Below are 22,825 nucleotides of genomic sequence, written 5' to 3'. Positions count from 1 at the left end.
GAGATTCTGGGTCTGCCATGAAAGATTCCAGAATTTTTGAAATATTTTTGAAAATTCCCTTCATAAATATGCTCTAGAATAGATGACATGTATGTCGCGTATGCAAGAGTCCGTCAATCATCTGTGTGCGTAAGGATACAATCGCCCAAACAAGCATCATTCTTTGACGAGATTGGTCCTTGAAAACTAACGGCAAGTAATTTTAGTTTCAATTTTAGTTTTTATGCAGTAGTTATCCTAACTTGAGCAACAAAGCAATCAAGGTTTTCTTACCGTTGGTATCTTCTTATCTTTGTGAACATGGATTTTCAGCTCTGACAGAAATTAAATTTGAAAAAAGAGAACGATTACAGAAGGTGGATGATGAAATGCATGTTTGCTTGTCGAATATCAAGCCACATTTATAGTTAATTTGCACTCAAAAACAAACATCCATCATATTGATTAGAAATTCTATTCTATTTACTTTAGTTTCACCGTTGTTAGAATTACTCATACATAGCTTAAAGAACTTTAAATAAATAGCTCTCAAATTTAATTTTTTGTTAATTTTACAATTTTATCATTTCAATTATAATGTGGCACGAAAAACATTTGTTCTGTTTAGTGTGCCAGAGCTTTAAAAAGTTTGAGAGACACTGCCTTAGCCCAACCAAGCACATTTGGAACCATCTTGATCAATATGTTCGATGGCTGGATCCACCACCACGTACCCATCAGCAACTGTCAGACGCACTGCAGTCTGCATGGCTCCAGATACCTCTAGCAATCATCCAGTATCTTACTGAGTCTTACTGTCTGGCTGCTATCAATGTTGCCAGAGGCAGTTATTCTGTATATTAGCATAATAATGGTCATAATAATGTGACTCGACTGTGTATAATTCTACTAGATACTGTATATACAGTGCGGTATACATTATATGCAGGTACTTTCTCTGCCTTGGTGGGCTCACAATCTAAATTGTATTTTTGGTTTGTTTGTTTTTTTGTACCCGGGACAATGGAGAGTTAAGTAACTTTCCCAAGGTCACAAGGAGCTGCAGTGGGAATTGAACCCAGTTCCCCAGAATCTCAGGCTGTTGTGCTCCTCCCCACTAACCATTAGGCTTCTCTGCCCCACTAATCATTAGGCTACTCCTCCTCACCTTTCACTCCCCTCATGTACCTTTTAAAACTTCCCTTCTGAATGTTGCCAGATTTCTTCTTTAAAAAAAAAAGGGGACAACTGGCCCCACCCATTTTACCCCAGCCACGCCCCATTCTGCCCCAGCCCTGCCCCATTCTACCTCAAGCCCCGCCCCTAGCCAAACCTCCTGTCTCCTTCCCTAAGGTCTGGAAGGCCTCTGTGCATGTGCGGACATCAACACAATGACATCACATGCATGCGTACATATATGATGTCATCACATTGACAACCGTGCATGCAGAGGGCCTTCAGATGCGGCCACGAGCTGGGGACTTCCAAAACCCGGACAAATTGCTGGGTTTTGGAAATCCCTCTGGGCACACGGACAGTCCTCTAAAAAGAGGACATGTCTGGGTTTTCTTGGCCATCTGGAAACCCTACTTCTGAAGCTCACTGGTAGAGAGCAACAATTCACATACACAATTTTCTATTTCACACAGGCAAGAGCATCATAGGGAGGCCTATGGAGCATGTGTGAACTGGCAGCCTCCGGGATGGAAGTTTTAAAAGGGGGTGCAGAGAGGAGGGGAGATGCCATGATCCTCACCAGCCTTAGCAAGGACACACCATTTCTGGGTGGACTTGAGGCCAACCTGGGTAGGCCTCTGCCTACCCAGGTCCATCTTTGACTACGTCAATGCAGTAAAAGTCACAGTTAGCACTTGGTAACTGACCAAAGTACTGTGCAATAAATGCTAATGGCCATGTATTCTCAGCATCTGCCCTTGCAATTAATGCAAATAAAACACAATTAGCATGTGCTAATTGCAATACAGAGAATACAATTACATATTACTTAGGGACATAATACAAATACATATTACATAGGGACAATTTTGTACCTAGTAACCATAGGTTAGGTACCTAGATGCAGTGTGCTAAGCCCTAATTCATTAACTGCATCTGTGTGCCAAGATTCTGTTATGGAATACTAATGTAAGTTGCCATCTGTGTGCCTACATTTATAAGTATCCACTTAACACAATGTCAATAGCATGTATAAACATGCATGCCTAAATGCAACACTTTAGTGTGTAACTTGTCCCACCCACACTTCTTCCCTATGTATGCCCTCCTTGCATTTACACAATGAGTTGTGTTATTCATGTTTACAAAGGTGCCGAGTGCTCAGCTAGCACTCATCCATTAAGTGAGTGTCTCAAACATTTTTAGCTCCGGCACACTACATGGAGCAAATGTTTTTTGCGGCACATTATAAATGAAATTATAAAATTGCCAAACTAGAAACAAATTAAATTTGAGAGTTATTTATTTAAAGTTCTTTAAGCTATGTATGGGTAATTGTAACCATGGTGAAACTAAAATAGATAGAATAGAATTGTTAATCAATGCAGTAGATGTGCTTGTTTTTGAGTGCAAATTAACTCAAAACACAGCTCGATAATCAGCAAGCAAACAGGCATTTCATCATCCACCATATGCAGTTGTTCTCTTTTCAATTTAATTTCTGTCAGAGCTGAAAATCCAAGTTCACAAAGACAAGAAGATACCAACGGTAACAAAACCTTGATTGCTTTGTTGCTCAAATTAGGATAACTACCGGTACTGCATAAAAACTAAAATTGAAAGTAAAATTACTTGCTGTTAGTTTTCAAGGACCAATCTTGTCAAAGAATGATGCTTGTCTGGGCGATTGAATCCTTGCACACACAGATGCTCATAACACTGACAGACTCTTATGTATGCGACATACATGCCATCTTTCTAGTGTATACTTATGAAAATAATTTTTTTTTAATGAAGTAAAATTCTGGAATCTCTCGTGGCACACCCAGAATCTCTTCGGGACACACCAATGTGCCGTGGCAAACAGTTCGATAGACACTGCATTAAGTGTTACTATTCCATAATATAAGCACACAGATGGCACTTAGGTGCCAAGTTATAAAATGATGGTAAGCACATATATACCTAGTTATGCTAGTATTCTATAAGGGAAAGTAGGTGCCACTTTACAGAATAGATGTCTACCATGTACCCTAGGGATACTTAATTCTAGGAGTCCCATTTTTGCTTCTTTCTCTGTTGATCTTATTCATAGGTCTTGCAACTGCCCTGCACTACTTTTATTTTTAATTACCCTTTGTTATTGAAATAAAAGTGGCACGAATTTCCTCCATTGCATGCAAATGAGTTTCATGCATATTCATTGTAGATTGTCTGAAGGGACTCCAGAACTGGCTTTAAGGAATTAAATGAGCAGAATATCAATATAGAAACTATAAGTGTTTTTAATATTAATTCTCTTTTTTTTCTTTTCTATCAAATTATCATTAATATTAATCTGGATCTTCTTACACTCTTTATATTAAAATTTTTCTAATATTAAACCGATTAATTATTCCTAATATTACACCTCCCCTACCCTTATGTACAAACCTTAATTGTTCCCTTTTTTTTTTTTTTCTTTTTTATTAATATTATAAATTATTTAAATTGTATTTCCACCTTTTATTAATAGAACCTTCCACCTTGTATTAATAGAACATAATGATTAGTCTGTATTTTGTCTTATTTGTATTTGTATTTGTCATCCCTGGTTTCTATTGTACATTACAATTATGTAATACGCATTGAAATATTTGATATTGCGTAAAATCAAAATTTAATAAACTTGAAACTTGAAACTTGCTTGAGAAACACTTCTTAAACAATAGGACGTACTGTTGCAAAGCTGACAATATCATTGTTTTAATGGAACCCACTAAGAGCGTTAGACCATTGGGACATAATGACAGTTCAGATAGTCATTTCCATTATTTTCAAAAATTATAATTGATTTTTACAAGCATATGGGTGTTCCATTGAGCAAAGATAGTGGCAAATTTCAAGAAAGATGGCGCTGTATGTGATCAGTGGCTTTGAAGAGGGACCCCAGGATGGTTTGGAAGGTTTATTGAAGATTATTTTCTGAAAAAGCTGAGTCAGGTTCATGGAAAGGGCTTCAATTTGCAGTTTTTCCAACTTTTTATTTCTGGACAACCCTACTGTGGAGTAGGGTTTCCGGTTTATGAACAAGCAGGAGTACTTATGGGAAAAGACACCCAAGTAGGAGAAATAGGAGCAGGGATGCCTCATTTCTGGCAGGACACTCCTTGTGCCCTCTCTACCTCTTCATCCCTTTGTATTTCCCTTCATGGGTAGCATATATTGATTTACCCTTTGTCCTGTGTGTCTGTCATAATTAGAGTATACTTTCGAGCAGGGGCCTTCTCTTGCGTATTGAATGTACAGCGCTACATGCATCTGGTAGCTCTATAGAAATAACAAATAGTAGTAGTAGGGATAGGGTCATAGAAACACATATTTAAAGAAGAAAAAAAAGCACTGCAACTCCTTTAAAAGGATATTCATATGGCATTTCCTATGGTATAGTAATGAGAGGTAAAGCTTGAATGACAAGTAACACATTGGCTATACCATGATGATAATAAAGAAAGCAATGAAAACAGAAATATTAGTAATTCACTTCCTAGCGATGCAACAGTAAATGTGCTGAAATTAAAAACTATACAACAAATGAGATTGTTGAGGAATAGTAGCTGGAAAGCAATGACCACAAACACCCGCAAAGTTCATGATCTGCAAGCCCTGATGTTAGAGGCAGACCTAAACTAAACTAAAACTTAACTTTATATACTGGGTCTTCAACCAGAGGCAGCTCGACTCGGTTAACAATAAGTTAAAAAATAAGCTAAAATACAAGAGGATTAATTTTCAAAATGTTTAGCAAATAGAAAAGTTTTTAAAGATTTACAGAAAGATTGGTAAGAGCTGAGACATCTCAAAATTAAAGGAAGTTCATTCCATAATTGGGGAAATTTAAAAGCCAGAGAAAGGCTAAAATTCTTGACTCCTTGAATTCCTTTCCTAGAAGGGAGAGAAAGTTTAAATCATTGAGTGCCTCTCACATATGAAAATCTTTAAGTATTCCATAGAAGAGGAACAAGAGGAATAAAAATACCATATAAAATTTTAAAAATTATACATAAAACATTTAAACTAGAGCCAATGGAGACTCAAAATCAAAGGAGTCGCTTGGTCGAATTTGCTTTTTCCATAAATCAACTTTGCAGCGGTATTCTGAATCAATTGTAGATCTTTGTGATGCCGAGATAAATGACATTACAATAATCTAGCTGAGATAGTATAATTGATTGGACCAAGACAGAAAAATGATGTTGATGGAAAAGAGATCTAACCTTCCTCAGCATTCGTAAACTTAAAAAACATTTCTTAACCAGAGAGTTTATTTGACCCTTAAAGGTAAGGGAAGAGTCGAAAAATATTCTCAAAATCTTGGAGCAGAACTCAATTTGTAGGGAGGCTCAAGAATTCAAAAGTACAGTGGAAAGAAGATAATCCAGTTTTGGGCCTAACCACAAAAGTTTAGTTTTAGCTGCATTTAACTTCATCTGGATAGACATAGCCCAAGTTTGAAGTTTGGAAATACAGTGGTTTATTTTAAAAGTTAAATTGGTAATATTTGAGACAATCTCGATCAATATAAAGATGTCATCAGCTATCACAGAGAGGTGGTTCAGTGACTCCCACGGATGGGATGCAAACATACCGGGATATAATCTTTTTAGGAAGGGCAGAGATGGTCAAAGAGGTGGAGGAGTAGCTCTCTATGTAAAGATCGATATTCAAGCAACTGAAATGCAGGGGACCTGGGGAGAGGAAGAAGCAATATGGATCGCTTTGAAAAGACAAAATGAAACTTCTGTTTATGTGGGTGGTTTATGTGTGGAATGTGCTCCCGAGGGAGGTGGTGGTGAAGAAAATGGTGACAGAGTTCAAACAAGCATGGGATGAACGCAGAGGATCTCTAATCAAAAAATATTGGGTATACATTGAAGGAACTTAGACCAGTACCGGGCAGGCTTGCACGGCCTGTGTCCTGTATATGGACATTCAGTTGAGGAAGGGCTGGGGAGGGTTTCGATGGTTGATCGGCTGGAATGAGCTTTGATGGAGACTCCAGTAGATAGAACCTAAGCACACTACTGGGCATGGTTCTAGGTTTCTGGCCCAGTAATATCTAAGAAAAAGGACCATTTAAATTAAATTAATTTATGGAGCTTGTATGGTTGGGCAGACTGGATGGACCACTTGGGTCTTTATCTGCCGTCATTTACTATGCACAGATCCTGTTTCCTACCAAAGCAGACATGCCTGTCAGTGGAGGTAGTTTGCATTTTCACATAAGCAGCTTGGAGACAAATATAATGAAATGAATAGCCTTTTAATTTAATTGGCTTCCAGCAGGAATTCGAGAATAGAAAGCACAATGCATTTCAGTTACTGTAGAAACGGCTGAGGTCAGAAGCTCAGCTTTGAGAGTCCACATCAGTCACTGCTCTTCTCGTGTGATTCTATTTATATTTTTTTCAACATCTTCTGTAAGCCCCAGGGAGCTAGTTATCTTAGTAAAAGTGCAGTTAACATTAGCCATTAAGAAATTGTGAACAAGTATGAAATGCTCTGTTTTTCTCTACTACTGTATACAGTAACTAGCTGACATGATCAAAAGCATCACAAAATGGAAATCTTGCTGTCTCAGTTAAGGAGGAGAGAGACACAGAGCAAAAAATAAAATAAAATAAAATGCTGAGAAATCCTTTTTTAAGTGACATCTCTCCAGGGTCACACTTTAAAAGACTGTGGTGCCTTGAACTAACTTTTGCATTGGGGCCCCTCCACTTCCCCCCCCACCCCACCCCCTGCAATCTGGTATGTCTTTCCATTCCCTCCCAACCTGTGATCAGGTATCTCCCCTCCTCAAATCTCCCCCTCCTCCTGGACCAGGTGAGGCACTGGCTCAGGGCGCTGGTGATAAAGGATGCCAAAATCCCAGTCTGGCCTCTATGTCTCTGAGTCTGAAGATAGATCAGACTGGGATTTTGGTGCTCTTTATCACCAGCATCCTGGGCCAGGGCCTCACCTGGTCATTGGTTCAGCTGGCTCTGCATTCCTCACTATTATAAATTAGCCATTAAGACCTTCAGTATATGCTGCCAATTGACAGGAATATAGCACAACAATTAGGGAGGTATAATAGGGTCAGTATTGTTAGACTAATATTCAATGCCTTTATTTATTAAGACATTAACAACCTCCCCCCCTCCCATTTTAAAAAGCCATGCCAGTGACTGCCACTGCAGTAACTGCCCCAGGTGTAATGGATCCCAGAGTTTACAATTTCATATGGCTAGTGGAATCAATGATAGAGGAAGAAAGTTTTCAAAAAGCCAACATACATAGAACAGGAACTTGGGTGTCCTGGTTCCCATATAGTCATCTTCTCATTTTGGGGCCCTTCTACTTATCTGCATTAGGTGATAACATGTGCCAAGCACAGTTTAAAATTGTATACTTCAAAATCACTAAGCTCTGGAACAACCTTACCTCCCCTCTTCGGAACTTGAGCTCTCTCCAAGTTTTCCGCAAACATCTGAAAACCTGGCTTTTCTCAAAAAATGTAAGTCTCTCTCCAATTTAGGAATCAAGGAAACTCTTATATCTTGGCATCCCAAGTCCTGTAAATTTTCTTCACACTTCTACCTCTAACCCTCTGTTGTAGTTCCTTCCTATTTCTCCTACTATAAACCGCGTCAAGCTCTATGAACATGGAGATGATGCGGTATACAAACCTAAGGATTAGATTAGATTAGATTATACCACTGGAAATACTCAGATGTCCTATGGTAAGTACCAAATTAGTGCACACTAATTTGGGTGCCAAAAATAATTTAAACTTTTATCTTGAGGCATGACAAGGGGCGGAGAGTGGATGTTCCTGGACTAATCAGTTAGCAAAGCTACATTGCTATGTACTAACTGGTTAGCACAGGATTACCATATGAACCTTTACCACCTTCAAAATGAGTAGCAGTAAGTGCTGATGTATTTTTTTTTTCTTTAATGGCCAAAACTAATGACAGCATTAGCACGTGGCCATTAATACAACAAATAGAAAATTGACCATTTTATAGCTGCAGTAAAAATGGCCTTAGAATGCATGAAAACCCTGTACAAGGGAGCGCTAAGACCACTTTTTATAAGTTTCAAGTTTATTAAAATTTGTTAACCCACTTATCATATTTATAAGCAGCGTACATAGGTAAATAATATAAAATCTGGGTTTTACACTTGAATTTCAAAGACAAACATACATTGTGAAACAATAGGTTAGAGGGGAGAAATGCAATATTGGATAGGAGAGCGAGACAATGAGGGTAAGTACATTAAGAACTGCTGCTGGGTCAAACCAGTGGTCCATCGTGCCCAGCAGTCCACTTACGTGGCGGCCCTCAGGTCAAAGACCAGTACCCTAACTGAGACCAGCCCTACCTGCGTGCGTTCCGGTTCAACAGGAACTTGTCTAACTTTGTCTTGAATCCCTGGAGGATGTTTTCCCCTATAACAGCCTCTGGAAGAGCATTCCAGTTTTCTACCACTCTCTGGGTAAAGAAGAACTTCCTTACGTTTGTACAGAATCTATCCCCTTTAAACTTTAGAGAGTGTCCTCTCATTCTTCCTACCTTGGAGAGGGTGAACAACCTGTCTTTATCTACTAAGTCTATTCCCTTCATTATCTTGAATGTTTCGGTCATGTCCCCTCTCAGTCTCCTCTTTTTAAGGGATAAGAGGCCCAGTTTCTCTAGCTTCTCATTGTACGGCAACTTCTCCAGTCTCTTAACCATTTTTGTCGCTCTTTTCTGGATCCTTTTGAGTAGTACTATATCATTTTTCATATACGGCAACCAGTGTTGGATACGGTATTCCAGGTGGGGACGTACCATGACCCGGTACAATGGCACGATAACCTTTTCAGATCTGTTTGTGATCCCCTTCTTAATCTTAATCATTCCTAGCATTCTGTTTGCCCTTTTCTCCGCTGCCACGAATTGCGCAGACGGTTTCATTGACTTGTCTACAAGAACTCCCAAGTCTCTTTCCTGGGGGCTCTCTCCGAGTATAGCACCGGACATCCTGTATTCGTGCATATGATTTTTGTCATCGACATGCATCACCTTGCACTTATCCACGTTGAACCTCATTTGCCATTTCGCGGCCCATTCCTCGAGTGTGTTTATGTCTCGTTGTAGGTCATCGCAATCCATCTGTGTTCTCACTACTCTGAATAACTTTGTATCATCCGCAAATTTAATCACCTCACTCGTCGCACCAATTTCTAGGTCATTTATAAATATGTTGGAGCACAGGCCTGAGCACCGAACCCTGTGGCACTCCACTCGTGACGCTTTTCCAGTCCAAGTATTGTCCATTTATCCCCACTCTCTGCTTCCTATCCGCCAACCAGGTTTTAATCCAAATGAATTTATAACCCTCGATTCCATGGCTCGCAAGTTTTCTAAATAGATGTTCATGCGGGACCTTGTAAAATGCATTCTGAAAATCTAGATATACGATGTTGCAGAGATGGAAAGATTATAAGTAGAACGTGTCTCTAAATAAGAAAGTTTTTAGGTTAGATTTGAAATGGTCTAATGATGATTCTTCCCATATATTAATTGGCATGGAATGTGGAGCATTTACTGAGAAAATCGATGAACAGGTGGTATCATATATAATTTGATGCAATGAAGGTATTTAAAGTAGATATTGAGTGTTTGATCGGAGAGATCTTGAGGGGGCATATGGATTCAGAAGTCAGTCTATAAATTCGGGGGTATGAAAATAATATGTTTTGAATACTAGGAGTAATATTTTATAAGTTATTCTGTGAGAGATTGGTAGTCGATGTGCATTAATCACAAGAAATGTCATGTGATTGAATGTTTCTGCTTTTATTATCAGTGCTGTGTTTTGTGTTATCTGTAGGTATCTGAGTTCTTTTTGTGTTATTCCTTTATATAGCGCATTACAGTAGTCGAGCCTTGAGATAACTAATGAATGTTTTAAGGTATGTAGTGATGATGGTTCTAGGAGATTTGTAAGGGAGCGGATCACACATTTAGTAAAAGAACCCATTTAGGTTCTGCTGGTTCTGTAATTTTGTGTATTGAGGTTGCCCAAATAAGGAAATGAAAATCTTAATGCTAAGTAGATTTAGTCCACGCTTTTATAGTACAAGTTCGGTGCAAGCTATATTCAGATACAGTAGATATTCCTCTGTTTCTGAAGGGCTTATAATCTAGCTTCCTCTCCCTGGCAGTCAGCATAAAAAATTTTTTAAAAAACGTATTCAGCAGCAGTATCTAAATAGTAATTGCCACTGAATATCTGGATAGAATGGTGAGCTAGCAATATTCAGCTGCTATTCAGAGAGCTTATCTTGCAGTTTCAGTTCAGCCACTGGAACAGGTGAGGCTCTGACCCGGGTTGCTGGAGATACAGGGTGCAAAAATCCCTGGCCCTTGAGCTCACCTTCTCCCCTTCTCTCTCCAGCTCCTAGTGTGGCATTGCTCTCTCTCCTCTCTCTTCCTTCACCAGGGCCCTCTAAACATTACCTTGCTTGCAATTAGCAACAGTATGCACAGCAGGCTGCTTTCGGCCAACCCTGGGTCTTTCCTCTGCCATGTCCCGCAGACAGAAAATTGCAAGCGGGATGCGGCAGAGGGAAGACCCAGGGCTGGCTGAAAGCAGCCTGCTGTGCAATCTGTTGCAAAAGACTGAAACAATTTAATGTTTAGAGGGCTGCGGGTGAAAGAGGAGGGAAGAAGAGAGCAGAGAGAGAAGACAGTGCCATACTCGGGGGTGGAGAGAGAAGAGGAGAAAGCTTAAGATTTGGGGTGGAGGTGGGGGGCACTGTCAGGGGAGGCACCAGCATCAAAAATGGCTCAGGGCGCCAATAACCCTTTCAATTGGCCCTTTTTTCCGGTTAGAATATAGAATGAGCTGTCCTAAGATATTTGAATAATAATCTAGGAAACAGCACTAGATATCACCGTTAACTGAATAATCTCTATCTATGCCAAGGTCTACCCATGGACTGCCCTAGTGCTATCTGGATAGTGCCAAAGGGGTCAAAGGAAATATTCAGTACTGTTATCCCTCTCGACAGCACTTATTCAGGTAGGAACCATTCTTTCTCAAATGGGTGCTTTGGATTATCGACCCCCATGTTTGTATCTGAGGCACTTGAGGGTTAAGCAATTAGCCCAAGGTCACAAGGAATAGCAGTGGGATTTGAATCCTGACTTCCCTGGCTCTCAGTCTACTGCTCTAACCCCTAGATTTCTTCTCCCTTCTTATAGCATATAATTAGAATTATTTGCACATGGGGATTTTTCATGCAACCTAAGAACATACAGTAGTTTATTGGTCTGTAGGTAAAACATAAGCAGAGCAAAAGAAAGAGGCTCTACTGAACTCCCAGCTGGATGAATGCATTTTGCTGAGCTTCATCCAGTTGACAGCTTAATTCTTTAGAATCCAGCTACCCACTTGCTAAAAAGATTGATAGTTTGCCAAATACACAATAGATGCTACGTAAAGCATCTGCCAGTGCCTTTACAAGTGCGCATTTGTCAAAGGGTCCCACCCCATTTTTTTTTCTTACATAGATTTAAAAAAAAACAAAAAAAAAAACAGAGACTTGATTTCTTTCAGCTTTCCTGCATTCATTACGCCTAATAATCCATCTTGTTTATGTTTCTTCCAACCATGCCTTTCTTGGTTTTAAAACCCCAAGCTTTTATTTGTATGTCTGATTTGGCTGTAAGTTTCATAGAGCAGTGGTTCCCAACCCTGTCCTGGAGGACCACCAGGCCAATCGTGTTTTCAGGCTAGCCCTAATGAATATGCATGGAGCAGATTTGCATGCCTATCACTTCCATTATATGCAAATCTCTCTCATACATATTCATTAGGACTAGCCTGAAAATCCAATTGGCCTGGTGGTCCTCCAGGACAGGGTTGGGAACCACTGCCATAGAACACTTCAAAGTAGGTGTGGGCAGCCAGAAAATTTTTGTGTCATTTTTTTCAGGGCCAGATGTTCAGACAGAGGCATTACACAGCTTGTAAGCCATTCGTGGCTGCAGTGTGACTTAGCCATAGATATGTTTATAGAAACATGATGGTAGACCACCCAGACCCTTGTACAGGCTCTCATAACCTCACGCTTAGATTACTGCAATCTACTTCTAACTGGTCTCCCGCAGTGTCGCCTCTACCCCTTGCAATCTGTGCAAACCTCTGCTGCACGACTCGTCTTCTACCAACCTCGCTACATTAAGTCCTTAAGTCACTTCACTGGCTCCCTATCTGCCATCGCATACAGTTCAAGCTGACCTATTGCTGACCTACAAGTGTGTTCATTCTGCTGCTCCTCAATATCTCTCCTCTCTTCTCTCTCTTTATATACCTCCCAGAGAACTCCGTTCCTCAGATAAGCCGCTCTTATCTGTACCCTTCTCCTCCACTGTCAATTCCAGATTTTGTTCCTTTCATCTAGCTGCCCCCTATGCCTGGAACAAATTACCTGAGTTTGTCCGCCAAGCCCCTTCCCTTACCTTGTTTAAAAGCAGACCGAAAGCCCAGCTTTTTGATAAAGCCTTCAGTCCTTAACCCTACTCCTCTGCCCATCATCCCAGCCAACTGATTAACCGTTCCCCTTAACTGTATCCATGACATCCTGTTTGTCTTGTTTGTTTAGATTGTAAGCTCTTTCGAGAAGGGACTGTTTTCTCCTTTGTGACTCTGTACACGCTGCGTACGTCTGGTAGCACTATAGAAATAATTAATAGTAGTAGTAGATAAAGGCCAAATGGCCCATCCAGTTTGCCCATCCACAGCATCCACTATCTCCTCTCCCTAAGAGATCCCACATGCTTATTCCATACTTTCTTGAATTCAGACACAGTCTCTGCCTCTCCACCACCTCTTCCAGGACGCTATTCCATGCATCTACCACCCTTTCTTTATAAAAAGTATTTCTTCAGATTTCTCCTGAGCCTATTACCTCTTAATTTCATCCTATGCCTTCTCATGTCAGAGGTTTCCTTTATTTGGAATAAAGCTCACCTCCTGTACATTAATGCCATGGAGATATTTAAATGTCTCTATCATATCCCATCTCTCTTATCTTTCTTGTACAGTAGGTTTATTAGGTACTTACTATACCACCCTTAGACCTGCGGCAGCATGGCAGTTTACAAAACTAAAATAATTAAAAAGACTGGAACTACAAAATTATCAGGACAGTGCATAGAATATAGAAAAAAATGATAGAAGACTAAAAGAGGCAGAGCATGACATCCCATATCAGCACCAATGTAAGCGTATTGCTGAGGCAACAGGGTCCGCTCACATGGCCTGGCTGTAACTAGAATACTGAAATATAGACTTTATATTATGGTAGCACTCGGGTTAATGAAATCTCTGTTCATCTATATTTATGTGTAATGCCAAAGATAATCCAAGACCAAACCCCATGTGCCAATAGGATACTGACAAGCAAATAGACCAGGCTATGATAACAAAATAGAGAATATATTTATATTGCAAGTGGCAAATAATAATAATTAAGTATGAAACAGTCTAAGACAGGCTAGAATGCTCCCAATGTGGTATTTATTACCAGATTGGAACCTGAGTCCTAAAGGGGTTTGTGACTGAGCCCTAAAAATCCATTTGAATCTGACATTTTTTTGCTTCACAAGAGTTTATGGGTGTAACTACTAATTACTGCCAATTAGCACATATTAACACCATTTATAGCCAATAATTGGTTATTAATACCAAATATTAGCTAATTATTGTATAAAAGTTACACATATACAATAATTGCAGTATTCTATAACTTGCAAACACAATTTTATACTAAGGGCTCCTTTTACGAAGCCGCGTTAGCGGCTTTATCGCACGCGACTTTTTATCATGTGCTAATCCCCACGGTAGCCAAAAAACTACCTGTCCCACAAAAATATTTATAACATGCCAAACCATTTTTTTTTTTAATGGGCACTGATGCTGTGTGCATGTTACACATGCACAATAACTTTCCCATTAAATAAAAAATAAGAAAAGAGCCCCACCCCCACCCCCCTGTCGATGATGGCCCTCCCCACCATCCCCCGATGAGCCTGTCGAGGGACCAACCCCCCACACCAGCGAAAATCGGCAGGAGGGATACCCACTCCCTCCAGCCATGCCGACCTCCTTGCATGAAAAAAAAATTAGCAGAGGTATGTCCACTCCCTCCTGCCGACCGAGGTTTGCCCCTGCACTAGGTTTCTTCCCCCCCCCCACCGAACTATCCCCTACCCTCCTCACTTCCTCCCCCCACAAAAAAAGGCAGGAGGGATGCCACTGAATGCTCTCCCAATCCTCTCCCACCCCTCTGAACCCCTCCCCCTCAATACCTTTGTCTGAAGAGAGCAGGAGGGAGGCGTGGTCTCTCCAGCTCTTGAGGCCTGATGATGATGGACCATCCCTTCATCAGTGCATCATATGATGCACAGGGAGGGGCCTAGGGCCCATCCCCATGCCTTAGGCCCCTTCTCAATAGTGTTATAGATGCACAAATATCTTCTATATATCAGTGCTCCAACCTGGACCATATATGTTTATATATTTTTTTTAAAGGAAGCCTCAGCCCCACCACTCCACCGCAAAAGTATTACCTTATTGCGAGAAGCTTTATGTGGCGCCTCATCATTGGCCGTCCTTGTTTTGTGTTGCTTAGTTATAACATATCCTAGCTTTAAATAAATATTTGCATGTTTCAATAAATATAAGTACTGCAATAAAGTACTTGTGCTTTTGTTAGTGTATTACTTAGCTTTGAATTGTTGAGCTTGATTCACAGCCAAAAACTCAGGAGTCTGACCCGACATGTTTCGCATGTAATGCTTTATCAAGGGTCCCCCGAGTGTGCTGTTGTCATCCGACTCCAAAAGTATGAGAGAAAGACCCAGGCCCCTTCTCAAACATCACATGATGCACCGAAGGGAAGGCCCGCCATTTTGGATTTGTGGGCCTCAGAGCTCTCCAGACAAAGGTACTGGAGAGGGGTTCAGGGGGGTGTCGACTCTGCGCATGTGTGAGAGTCTCTCTCACAGCGATCAATCAGATGGGAGAGATGGGGATTATAATGAACCTCCATGCCAATCATTTGCATACAAAATTTTTAGTGCATCAATAGCTCTTATAGAATCAGCCAAAAATCAGATCAGAGCAGACCCAATCGGTCTTACCAATCCTGCTTAGAGCATTTAGACCCTGGTAGACTCACAATCTATCTGATGTACCTGGGGCAATGGGGGGAGGGGGGAATTAAGAGACTTGCCCAGGGTCACAAGTAGCAGTGTGGGTTTGAACCCACAATCTCAGGGTGCTGAGGCTGTAGCTTTAACTACTGCACCATGCACTTCTATCTTTGCTAGCTATTAACTTAACCAGCTAGTGAAAAAACAAAACAAAAACTGGATATTCAATGTTGGTCACCAGAAACAGCCCGGTATTGAACATCTAGGTTGAATGCTGGCATTGGGCAGACAGCACGCTGCCTGGTGCTGACTGAAAATTGCCCAGAATGTATTTAAATTGCCCCTGGTAGCGGGAAGAAGAGACTATTCCTATTTTGTTTTACCTTTAATTGTTGATTCTTTCCTATCGAAAATTGTATTTCTTACCCTCCGTTCCTATTGTTTGCTTGTTTTGTTTTAATTAGATTCTTTTAATTAGTTTGTTTTTGGTGATTTTATACCCTAGTTTATGTATATTTTATGTATGTTTAGTTTATGTATATTTTAGAAATTTATTTTATTATGTGTACATCGCTTAGTATTTGGAATAGGCGATTCATCAAATAACAAATAAACTTGAAACTTGAAAACTACAAGAGTGATGAGGAGGGCTAGAAACAGAGCAGAGAAGTATTTGGTAACTAAAAACACTAAGTTGGTTAATAAATCATAAAAAATAAATAAAAGTTCCCAGATCTTCTCCAGTAACCAGCAAAGCAAACACCAGGTCCAAAAGACAAGTGATGTCTTTCAGCTCTTTGGAATGCGTCATATATGTGTAATAGAGAATGGCACAGAGACAAATTTGACCCCGTCTCTACAGGAACTCAATTTCCCTGTCCCGTCCCTATGAGTTTTGTCACTGTCTCTGCCCCATTCCTGTAAGCTCTGCCCTAACCGCACAATCCTTGAGTACTTATGATTTTAAAGTGTTTGAGACTTGTGCAGATGAGAACAGAGCTTTCAGGAATGGGGCAAGGACAGGAAAAGAACTCGCCAGCTTGGGACAAGATGGGAAATTGAGCTCCTTTGGGGACGGGGAAAAATTTGTCCCCGTGTCATACTCTAATGTGTATATCTCACTGCTGCCCATGTCATACCCAAGATGTGGAAAATTCAGTGTCGACAGTATATCTATATGTAATTCATGGCCCTCCCAAAATCACTATTTCTGGGCATTTTCTCATAGAAATTCAACACAGGGCTTCTCAAATAATGGCCTAAACTTCCAAGTTATAGATAAAATCATCTTTTCATTATCTCATTTGTCCAATATGGGCTTATCTTGGCATTTATATCGAGAATGCAAAATTGCTCTGGATTTAGCAATGGTGGTGTCCCTTGATAGGAAAAATTGTAACTCGACAATTAGCCCTCTTCTGAATGGTGTGATTTCAACTATATAAAGACAGATAGTACGGAAAGGAACCACTTGGTATCATCTCAAGCAATGTTGATGACATAAAGCAAATAAAGCAGATAGAAAAAAAGTCACTGATTTACTTTTCCTTCCTATATTTTGAACTGAAAACCGGCCATTAAATTTGTTGCCTGACAGAGACAATGCAGAGTTGCTTACAGTTTGACAGAACTGCCAGAACCCATACACACCATTAAAGTTAATTGTCATAATGAATGAGCTAATTACATTTGAAGATAGGAGCAGATTGGAGGAAAATACACATTGTTCATGTTAAATTACAAATAATGCTCTTGTTCAGCGTGTTGATGAAAATGAAACTGAGTGCTTTCTTCATATTCTGGTTATTCTGCCACTCTGTTGACCATTTTAAAACACAGTTAAAGGAGTAAAGATCCACTTCAAACATTTTCTGTGTCTGAAGAGCATCAACATATTAGAGCAACATTCACCTGGAAAAGACTGAACATTATCTGGCACTTTCTAAATATGTCCCAGGAAAACAGGAAATGCCAACTTCCCCAAAACCTGGAAAGCGGAGAACAAACAGCGAAGGAGACTCTGGTGTTCAATGCCTTTTATTGAATTTCAAGACTCAACATGATCGTGTTTCGGCCCAAAAGGGTTTGCCTCAGGAGTCTGGATTCGAAATGTTGATAACTACGCTTTCTATTCTGAGACAAATCTTCAAACCATGAATAATAGCTCTAAGAGAGGACGTAGCAGTCTTAAAAGAGCTTGGCTGCAATTTTGTGCACAATTTCTCCACAAGAACGAATATAATCATAAAATGAAAGATTGCAGGTTCAACTGAAGGATGGCAGAACCATACTTTGGTTGATATTCAAACAGGAGAGGCTCCTGCTTGCTTAAATTGCACTCTGTGGGCCAGTTGTCAGTATTCAGTGGCAATGCCATTGAATGTTGGCTATGACTACCCATTTTTTTTCGAGTGGGTCAGAGAGGAAAGTTCCAAAGGCAGAGTTGGGGAGGAGCATGTTACGTAGATGTTGGAAATATTAAGTGCTGGTGCCAGCATTGCCAAGCAAGCAAATAGGACCACATCAATTGCAGTTCTAATTTTGGTCGCTTAGTTGAACACATAGTCCTGACCTGCTGTGTTATCCGCCTCCCTTTTTCTTTTCTATTACAAATGATAGCTCCTCCCCTCTTACCCCTGTGTGTTATATGATGTCTTTATAAGATTTCTTTTTATTTGCTTTATATATTCATTTGTATTGTAAACTGCTTAGACATTATTTGATTTGCGGGATATCAAAAAAATAATAAACTTGAAACTTGGGTGCTAGCATTGAATATCAACCCTTGTTGGACGCAGAGCAGGATTAATTCTAGGCACACAAGTATACAGGGCCCCCTATCCCTGCCCTGCCCATGCCCCACCCATGCCATACCCCCTGTCCTGCCCCATTCATTCACCTGTTTTCTTATTTACTTCTTTATTTCCACTTGTATTTCTTTTATTTTAAAATTCAAAACAAACAACAAAGATTACCATACCAGTGCCAGTGTAGTTTTAGTCCTATGCAAGCCCCAAATATCTCTGAACAAATTCAGCCGCCGCCTCCTCCTCCTCCTTCTCCTGCCCCACACGGCAGCCACCGCCCCCTTCTCGCTGCTGCTGCTCAATGGTATTGTTATTTATTTTTAATCAGTAGCACAGGGCGAGAGAGGTGAGACGCCGATGTCACAAGTGTGTCATTTTTTTTCCAAAGGAAAAAGCAAAACCCCAGCACAGTGGCGTACTTAGCATATGTGATACCCAGGGCCCATCATTTTTTGACACCCCCCCCCCCATCTGTATGAAAAACATGATTTTTAGTAACAATCCACATGAGTACCTAGGAAAAGGCAGCATCTTACATACTGCAGTGAGCAGTACAACATCAATACATCCATTGTAAAACTAAACAAGCCAGACTAGTAAAGATCAATCCTACACAGTCAATCCTAACAGAAAACCATGTCTTTTGAACACACAGAACAAAGAAAACACCTTCACCTAGTATGGAATATGCCATCACAAACTAACATGAAAGCTGCTAATCAAGTGGAGAAGGTTTCATCCAAGGCTAGACAAATGTTGGGGTGTATCCATAGAAGTTTCGTTAGCAGGAAGCCTGAGATCATAATGCCGTTGTACAATTCTGGAGGCCACACTACCGAAAAGATGTGCTGAGAGTTGAGTCGGTTCAACGAATGGCCACCAGGATGATCTCGGGGCTCAAGGATCTCTCATACGAGGAGAGGCTGACTAAATTAAGAACATAAGAACATAAGAAGTTGCCTCCACTGAGGCAGACCAGAGGTCCATCTTGCCCAGCGGTCCGCTCCCGCGGTGGCCCATCAGGCTTATTGCCTGAACAATGGTCCCTGACTAATTTTATAACTTACCTCTAATCCTATCCCTATAACCTACCTCTACTCCTATCTGTACCCCTCAATCCCTTTGTCCTCCAGGGCTTGCGGCTGTACTCTCTCGAAGAACGTAGGGAGAGGGGAGACATGATTGAGACGTTTAAATATATCACCGGTCGTATTAAGGAGGAAGATGATATTTTCTTTCTTAAAGGACCCTCGGCAACAAGAGGGTATCTGCTAAAAATCAGGGGCGGGAAATTTCATGGCGACACCAGGAAGTATTTCTTCATCGAAAGAGTGGTTGATCATTGGAATGAACTTCCAATGCAGGTGATTGAGGCCAGTAGAGTGCCAGATTTTAAGAAAAAATGGGATGCACTTGTGGGATCTCAAAGAGGGTAAATTGGGGGAGGGCAATCAGAGCGGGCAGACTTGATGGGCTATGGGATATCTAGGAGGGTAAAGTTAGGTGGGTGAGTCATTAGTGTGGGCAGACTTGATGGGCTTTGGCCCTTTTCTGCCGTCATTTTCTATGTTTCTAACCCCTCCCCCTTTTACAAAACTGTAGTGTGGTTTTTAGCCACGGTAGTAACAGCTCAGATCCCTAAAACATGCTCTACAGTTTTTTAAAAGGGGGATAAAATAGAAATATATAAGCAAAGGTTAAATTGAACCAAGAAGCTGGATTCTGCATACAATGCAACACCACAGAAAAAGTGACGCAAGTCACCTAAAGCAAAAAAAAAAAGAAAATTTTTTTCTACCTTGTCTTCTCTGGTTTCTGCTTTCCTCATCTTTTGTCACTCTCTTCCATGAATCCACTATCTACCCTTTCTCTGCCCCTTCTATATGACATCTTCTCTCCTTCTATGCCCCTTCCAGAAACTGTATGCCTCCCCCTTCCATCTCTCCCTTCACCTCCATTGGTCTGGCATCTATCTTCTTCCCTTCCCTCTTCCAATGGTCTGGCATCTCTCTCCTTTCCTTCCCTCTCCCACACCCCCATGGTCTGGCATTTCACTCTCTCCTCTCCCTTCCCCCCACTTCCATCAGCATCTGCCCCCTTTATTTCCCTCCAACCCAATTCTATCCTGTATCATTCCCCCTTATGTCTCTCTCCCTTTCTCTGTAAAATCCACAGAGAAAAAGTCCAAGAGAAACAAAAAATAAATGTGAAGAGATTTTGTTCCTGAGTTGGACTTTATTTAAAAAATATATAAAAATCAACATAGCAATTCACATAAAAACCTTAAGGACCTAATCCGCTGGGAACGTTAGACCCAACACAGTCCGTGTTTTGACAGTAGAGGCTTCCTCAGGGGTCCCTGCTAGTCGTAGGATGAAAAATACGTGGAAAGGCTAAACAATTCGAAGCTCCACATATGACGTGCTCCAAAAACCTCAAGCGGAGCTTCTGAGGAAGACTCTACTGTCGAAACACTTTTCTTAGTCTCAAAGCAACGTTTGCTTTGCAGCATCTGAGGCGTTTCCCCCTATTTAGTTATAATGGCTTGAAGTTAGTTTGCAGTTCAGTGCTCATGAGGGGTTAAGGTATTGAGCATTTTCCACCAGTGTACATTCAAACTGGAAATATTGTTTGGGTTTTTTGTGGATATTTTCCCCAGTTCCTCCATTTTTTGTTGTTTTTATTGTGAGCCGCTTAGGACTTCAGCAGATTATAAATATTTTAAATAAATAAATAAAATGTTTACAGCTAAACTGGTGCAGCAGGACTATAATTTAGTAAACTTGGTTGTGGTTTTGTACATGCAATATAAAATGGCCACCTGCTGACCAACAACTGTACAGGCAAAGGAAAGAGGATGGAATTTGATATACCACCTTTCTACAATTACAAAGTGGTTGACATATATAGATACTTATGTTGTATACAGGGCAGTGGAGGGTTAAGTGATTTACCCAGAATCAGAAGGGGCTGCAGTAGGAACTGAACCAAGTTCCCCTGGTTTACAGGCCACTGCACTAACCATTGGGCTACTTCTCCAGGTGGCAGTCATTGAAGTTTCCAAAACAAAATTACACACTGCAAACCACTTCAAAATACAGATAGATGTCTATCCCTGCCCCAGCAGGCTCACATGTGTACGAGGGGACCTGCCATCAGTTGCACGACATGGTACCAGTTCAAAAATTCTCAGCCAGCAGGATGACTATTCATTAACGTGGCTGTTCATCCCTTTGGCCACCCATAGATATGCTGGATCAGCTCTTGTGTACTACTACATATCTTATGGATGAGCTGTGTGGAGTCAAGATGTCATGTTGCCAGTCCAAACAATACAGTACCCTCTGTCAGAGAAAGATTGCTGCCAGTACCCTCTATCAGAGCAAGATGATTGCCAGGAAGGAAAGAAACTTCTCCCGTATGGATTGGCTCACTCCTTCTCTTTGGAATACCCTAATGGTGAACCTTCACTTCGAATCCTCTGAAACAAAATTCCGGTCTTCTTTGAACACCTGGCTATTTACCAAGGTCTTTATATAACTTTGAGGCACTATGGACTCTTTTCCTCTTTCCTTAGTTTTTGATGTGTTCATGTTGATTATTAAGGATATTTTAATATTGTGCCATACCTTTTCTCTCTTATCATTTCTAGTCTTCTCATCTATAGCAAATAACATTTGATTCCAAAGGGTCAACTATTCCTAGAAATTGAATGTCATCTGTGTACACAAATGTATTAATATCCTATGATTAAACCAAAATTGGGCAAGGAAGATGTTAATTATATTGGTGAAAGAATCACTTCCTGGGGAAACGCAACAAGATACCAGTATCTCTTTTCAAATGATAGTTAGGACTGCTAACTAACACATAAGGTGCAATTTTCCAAAAAGGAGATGAATCACTCAAGGATCTAACCCATTATATCTAACTCCTGCAGCCTAGACACTTGCAAAGACATGATCGGACAGGTCAAAGGCAAAGGATATGTCTAAAGAATCCAAGACCGTCTTTCTGCTTCTATCCAATTTCACTGAAAACTCATTTAAGATAGCCACCATTACGGTTTCAGTACCATAAACTTCCTTAACTCCAATTGCCCCTGATACGACCCAGGGACTTCTCTAGATTATCCTTCAATTGTAAGCAGACAGCCTATTCAACTAGAAAGAAAAGGAAGATTAGATACAAGTCTGTAATTAAAGGCTATCTCTGAGTACAAATTGGCTTCCTTTAATAATTTACATTCCTGGAAGTCAATATTAGCCAAATTGCAGAGAAATCTAGAAAGTCCAAACTTTAAGGTCTTTATAAGAAACCGGACATGGATCTGCAAATAAGGTGTAGGCATTCAAGGATACTAAGGGCTCCTTTTACGAAGGCGCGTTAGGGCCTTAACGCGCGGAATAGTGTGCGCTAAAATGCCGCAAGTGCTAGCTGCTACCCGCCTCCTCTAGAGCAGGCGGTAGATTTTCAGCTAGCACGCGCTATAGCGTGTGCTAATCCAGTGCGTGCGCTAAAACCGCTAGCGCACCTTTGTAGAAGGACCCCTAAAAATCTCTCAAGTTGACCTTCAGGCACTGAATTAAAATCTCCTCATGAACTTGAAAATGATTTAATTTATTT

This window comes from Geotrypetes seraphini, chromosome 3, assembly GCF_902459505.1.
Source record: "Geotrypetes seraphini chromosome 3, aGeoSer1.1, whole genome shotgun sequence".
Classification (NCBI taxonomy): domain Eukaryota; kingdom Metazoa; phylum Chordata; class Amphibia; order Gymnophiona; family Dermophiidae; genus Geotrypetes; species Geotrypetes seraphini.
This window is presented reverse-complemented; position numbering follows the sequence as displayed.